We start from the raw sequence: 6,000 nt of genomic DNA, 5'->3' as shown, positions 1-6,000 counted from the left end.
TCCATTGTGACCTCCCCAAAGCACCTCTTCTTCTGCCCCTCTCATTCTTTTGCCTGATCCCCTCCCTTTCCCATTCTCTCTCAAAGGCATGTGCCCCCACCTATGGTCTTCAGGGAATGATGGGTGGCTACATCCCCATCTTTATGCTTTGTCAGGGCAGCAGGGGTACTAGAAAGGACAGCTGCCTCTATTCTCATTCCATTATGATCTTTGAAGGACAGGAAGTGGTCTGTTTTCCCAACTACCCCCGCCCCTGACTCCCAGTAGGAGAAGGGGAAATGCTACTAAGGATTATGGGTATGTAGTATAGGTCTGGCCTAGTCCAGCAGCTGCTGCATGGTGGTAGAGATAGCTGTTGAAGGTTAAGCCACTTTCCGTCCTGATGGGTTGTGGAGATAGCCATGGTGGAGAAAGGTGGAGGATAAGGAGCTGCCAATCAGCACCCCCTGAAAGACTGCAGGGAGGAAAAATGTATCCCTATGAGGGAACAGGGCCAGGGCAAAGAGGACCAGCAGCAGGATGGCCAGACAACTTCCCTATGCAGCTGATATACAAGGTGGGGCCTGAGGGGCACTGAGAGAACCAGCTTTCTGCTGGGCTTGCCTGCTTTTATGTACTGGTCATTTGATCTCCTTTCACGACTGCTGCTTGAAGATGTCCGGGGGTCCTGAAACATCAGCGTCAGGTGTTCAGTTCAGTTTGTAGCAGGACACAGGACAGAAAGGAGCTCACAATAACTTGTCTTGATTTCCAGTGGTAGGTTAGTCACAGCCAAATGAGCTGTACCAGCTCAGTAGAGAGGTCGAGGATTGAAGGAGCATGAAGGCTGTGTTACCCTCCCAACCCTAACAGGGTTGGGGGCCTATCAAGTAGGGGAAGCTTACACTACCACTCTCCATACTGAGAGCCTCCACACTTCTCAACGGTCACCTTTTATTGGCACGTCCCATCCGTTTAATGCAGTATTTTAATTGTTATTCATCACAGTATTTTAATTGTCAACTTAGGCTTCGGATATTTCTTGAACACCATCTTTGAATCCCTGAAATGTGTTACAAGTAGTTCCTGAGGCATGTCTGGAAAGCTTTGTTCCACGTTCTGTCCTGGTTATATGTAATTCCACTAAAGTCTAAGATGAATATGGTGGATTGTATTTACACCATTGAATTCCCTTAGCAGTGCTTGGGCTTTAGTTATGTAATTCCCACAGGACGTTACATGGGGCTGCTGAGATGAAACACCCACAACACTTTGGAAACCTGCCCTATGGCATTGCAGTGAGATGCTGTTTCCTATACACTGTATGAGTTTAAACCTAATATCCATCTCTTTATGCGCTGGTGGCTAAAACACCTCTCATCTGTGAAGAAACCCCCATAAAAGCAACACAGAAAACGTGAGCTACCTTCCCATTTAAATGCAAAGACAGTGCAGTGCAATCATTCAAACCCAAGGCCTTGTTAGGTTTGAATGATTGCACTGCACTCCTCCCACGTGAAGAACCTTGGAAAAATTCCTTTGCCGTAGCATTTTGCATGTATTCAGGGGCTGGTTGCTCTCTGGTTGCGGACTCTGACATATGCAGAAATTTGCCTTGCTATGCTGTATTTGAATACTACAACTCCCTGGGATTTCTGGGATGGTCTCAGAGCTCAGCACTTGCTCGCTCTTGGTTCAGCTGATGTCCCAGATTGGCAACAGCTGGTGCCATCTCTCTTGCCCTGTCCCCTCTTAGACCACTGATTTTTAGATGCCACCCATCTTCTCCTGAGCTTGACAGGGCAGAGGGAAGACAGGCTGGGAGTGGGTAACTCATGGATGTTGGGGGACTTCTCCCACGTTCTCCCTCTCTGCTAGACCATTCTAGAAGAAATAGACACACTTTGTTTAGAGCAGTGAGGATTGAGACTAACTCTCCATGAGCTTCGAGGTGGGCATGGAGGGTTGACTTCCTATTTTCCCCCAAGTGAACCCATCCTTTGCATATTCTGCTTTGGTAGCTGGGACTATTGCGGACAAATGTATGGAACCGTTTATCCTAATCCAAGAGAGGAAGAGATACTCAGGGAACATCAGATCAGTATGGGGGAAGCTCTTGCTCAGCCTGCATATATGTCCCTCTGTGTGTGTGATCAATTATGAGTTTGGAATCTGTTATGAGCCTGTTACTTTTCTTGTTACATATAATCTAAAGGAAAACTGCAATGATTAGTGTTAATATTTTAGATAGCTACATTACTCACGGGGGAATTCTGTGCCAAAAAATTAAAAATTCTGCACACAATATTTTAAAATTCTGCAACAGTTGGCATACAGATGCTCCCTGGGTTATGCAAGACCCGACTTACACAAATCCACACTTACAGAAAAAGTTCCGTAAGCTAGAAATAGGAGGGTTGGGGTTTTTTTGTTTGTTTGTTTGTTTTTTTGCGTAATGTTCGGGTATGTGTTTCCAACTTATGCAAAATTCGAGTTACACAAGGCGTTCCGGAACAGAATGATTGCGTAAGTCGAGGAGGGTCTGTGTTTTATTTGTCAAAATAACACAACATAATCATGCCAGTTTCAATTGTTTTGGTAATTTATTCCAAAATATCTCCCAGGAGCTATGTCTGTAACAATATAGAAAACAAAAAAGATTCAGGAAATGTTTTTTGACAAATAGATTCCTTACTAGGCATATTAATACAGAATTATGAGTAAAAATTCATTTAAACTACAATACAGAAACATATTTCCCACACCCCTCAGAAGAAGTGCAAAGGCTTGGGGGAGTCAGAAGTAATGGAGGAGCTGAGGGAGAGGGAAGTAATTACTGGTTAGGAGCCTGGCTGTGAACTTAGAGGGTTGTTGGGTGTGGGTGGGAGATGTATGGAACAGGGGATTTTTTGGAGCAGGGAGGGATTGTCAGGGAGCCTCCACCATGCAGACCCTGGCTGACCCATAGCCTTGCTCATTCAAGCAGGCACATCTTCCCCTGTCCCCATGTGTCCCTGTAGCCCCCCCCATCCCCATGTGTCCTTGCACCCCCACTCAACCACCACATCCCCATGTGACCCTGCACCCCCTCCCTCCTGTTCCCATGTGGCCCTGCCCCCTCACTCCCAATCAGCCATCACCCCAGTCTTTTTCTGTAGACCATGTATAGCTGTTCGAAGTGTGGAACTAGTACAACCAGTGTCAAGAGTAAAGCATTGGCATGTCCATGGCCACTTATGAGATGAAACTGTTAGCTGTCTAGTGGACGAGATATTAATCATCATCCAGGTCAGAGGTTTTAACATTAGAGTTAGGACAAGGATTGTCTTGTTTCTAAATTTGTATAGAGCCTAGCGCAATAGAGTACCAATCACAGTTGGGGCCTTTGGGTGCTACAGTCACTGATGGATGAAGTCATTGAAGGGTGAAATAGTTGCAGCAAATTAGGATCTCAGTTCTGATCCTCATTGAAGCTAATGGGAATTTGACTTCAGTAAGGGGCAGGAGCTGACCCTAGCTCTGTAATGATACTTGTTTTAGTAAGAGAAGTTATGAGTTTCTTGCAGTAATCACTTGGTGAAATTCTCTGGCCTGGCTTATGCAGGAGGTCAGACCAGATGATCATGATGTGTCCCTTCTGGCTTTACATCTATGAATCTTCGAATAAATAATTCTAGTAGAGGTAAAGAAAATGCAAGAAAATGGGTCAAAAGGCCCCTTTTCTTTAAAATAAAACCAGGCCCATCAGTTTGAAGGTGGTATTTTTATTATCCCAAAAAATGAAGGCTACAAAAAATAAACTCAGTGACAACCACCCCCATTTTGCTTTTGAGCCAGACTTTAATCCTAACAAGGCCTTGGGTTTGAATGATTGCACTACACTGTCTTTGCATTTAAATGGGAAGGTAGCTCATGTTTTATGTGTTGCTTTTATGTGGGTTTCTTCGCATCCTTAATGCCTAACCATTCAATAATACTCCACTTTGCAGGACCCAGGAGACAACCTTCCAAGCAGTATTAGTTCTTTTATTTCCAACACAGGAGTAGTTAAGAAACTGTCTACACATCAATGACAAATTATTGCAATCTAACAAGAAATAAGGCAATAAAGATCACACTGGCTGAAAACTTAAAAGAAGATACAGACAGAAAAAGATAAAAAGAAGAAGAAGAAAAATCTCTAACTCTCTCAAATGCAACAATGTAACTAATTGGTACAAATGAGAGAAGCTTTAAAAACAGACCTGGAGATTAATTGCAAAGTTCTCGTCTTTCTATCATTCGTTCCAGTGGCTCTAAACTCAGTGCTGCTAGGGATCCATAAGCCCTTTCCTACAAAAGCCTTTCATTTTCGAGCACTGGTAACTCAGCTGTGAAAGTGCACAGCTCTGAGCCAAGGCTTGGTGTGTGAAATCTCACTCCCGCAAAAGCATGTTTCTTTATATATTTTGTATATTGACCAAAAACACCTAGGTGGACTCACACTCTGACTATGGTGGACTGATCTAGCCACTTCTTAGGATTATAGTAAAAATAGGGGGGGGAAGACTTCACATTACACTGATTCATCCCAGGGGTGAAAGTAAGTTAGAGGACTACCAGTATGCCGGAGTCCTGAGCAGGGGGCGTGGCCTCAACCGGAAGAGGCAAGGCCTTAAATCCCTGGGCCCTTTAAATCTTGATTTAAAGGGCCAGGGCTCCAGCTGCTGCTACCGCAGCGGAGCCCCAGGCCCTTTAAATCACTGAGGAGCCCTGGGGGCTCCTGGCTGCCACTGCTACCCCGGGGCTCTGGGCTCTGGAGAGCTTTAAAGGGCCTGGGGCTCCGCTTTGGTAGCAGCTGCCAGAGCCCCGAGCCCTTTAAATCCCCACCTGAGCCCTGCTGCCCGAGCCCTGGGGTAGCGGCGGCCGGGCTCTGTCGGGGATCTAGCAGTGCGGTAGCAGTGGCTGGAGCTCCAGGGCCCTGTAAATCCCCGCCGCAGCCTCGCCGCTACCCCAGAGCTTTAAATTGCCTTCTGGCAAAGCCAGTCCCGGTATGGCACACCGGCTCTTACCGGTACTTACCGGCTTACTTTCACCTCTGATTCATCCTTCCTAATACATCCTGTCTTGGCAGTCCCTTCTGAGGCTTGGTAGGGCTTGGTTATGAAGTTGGGAAGAATAATTCCCTCCACTGCAGGAATTGCTGGGTGAAGGTCTGTGGCCTGTATTATGCAGGAGGGCAGATTAGATGATTGTAATGACCCCTTTGGGCCTTAAAATGCATGGATGAAATTCCAGCCCCATTGAAGTCAATGGCAAAGCTCTCATTGACTTCAGTGGCACCAGGATTTCATCTTGTGAATTTATTAATCCTGTTATCAGGGTAGGATACAGCCCTCCAAGAGACAGTGTGTGAGATATTAAACTGACACACTACACTCAGTCTTCTCCTGATCTGCCTCTCTTTACTTCCTTCAATACCGTGTCTTTTATTTCACCTTGGAGTGTGTCTGGATGGTGTTAAGCTCATTGGGGCAAAGACCATCTTGTTGTTCTGTGTTTGTACAGCATCTAGCCCAATGGATTCCTGCTCTATGACCAGGTGCTACAGGAATACAAATAAATAATAATAATGGTGAGTCATGGCCTGTGAACATTTACAGGTTCAGAGGATTGGTTCATATAAGCACTCAGAAGTCCAGATAAGGCTCTGGAAAGTATCTAAACGATTCCACCCTCTTGGGCCTATCAAATGAGGCAGGGAATCTTATGTGAATTGTTTTGCTTGTAAGATTTCTGGTTCTCCTTGGAAACAGTAGGGCGAAATCCTGGGCCTCTTGAAGTTGAGTGGAAGCTTTGCCATGGACTTCAGCAGAGCGAAGATATCACCCAGGAAAATAACTTTACTGCTGCGGGAACCAGATAATTCAGAGGCAACTTGAAAATGAAAAATAATGAAGGGGAGGAAAGATATATAAACTTTTTATAACCTCAACAAAAGTTTGGGGGAAATTTTCAGGCAAAGGTCTGGGTTGCCTCTTA

Source organism: Caretta caretta, chromosome 14 (assembly GCF_965140235.1).
Source record: "Caretta caretta isolate rCarCar2 chromosome 14, rCarCar1.hap1, whole genome shotgun sequence".
NCBI classification, from domain to species: domain Eukaryota; kingdom Metazoa; phylum Chordata; order Testudines; family Cheloniidae; genus Caretta; species Caretta caretta.
Note: the sequence above shows the minus strand (reverse complement) of the source record.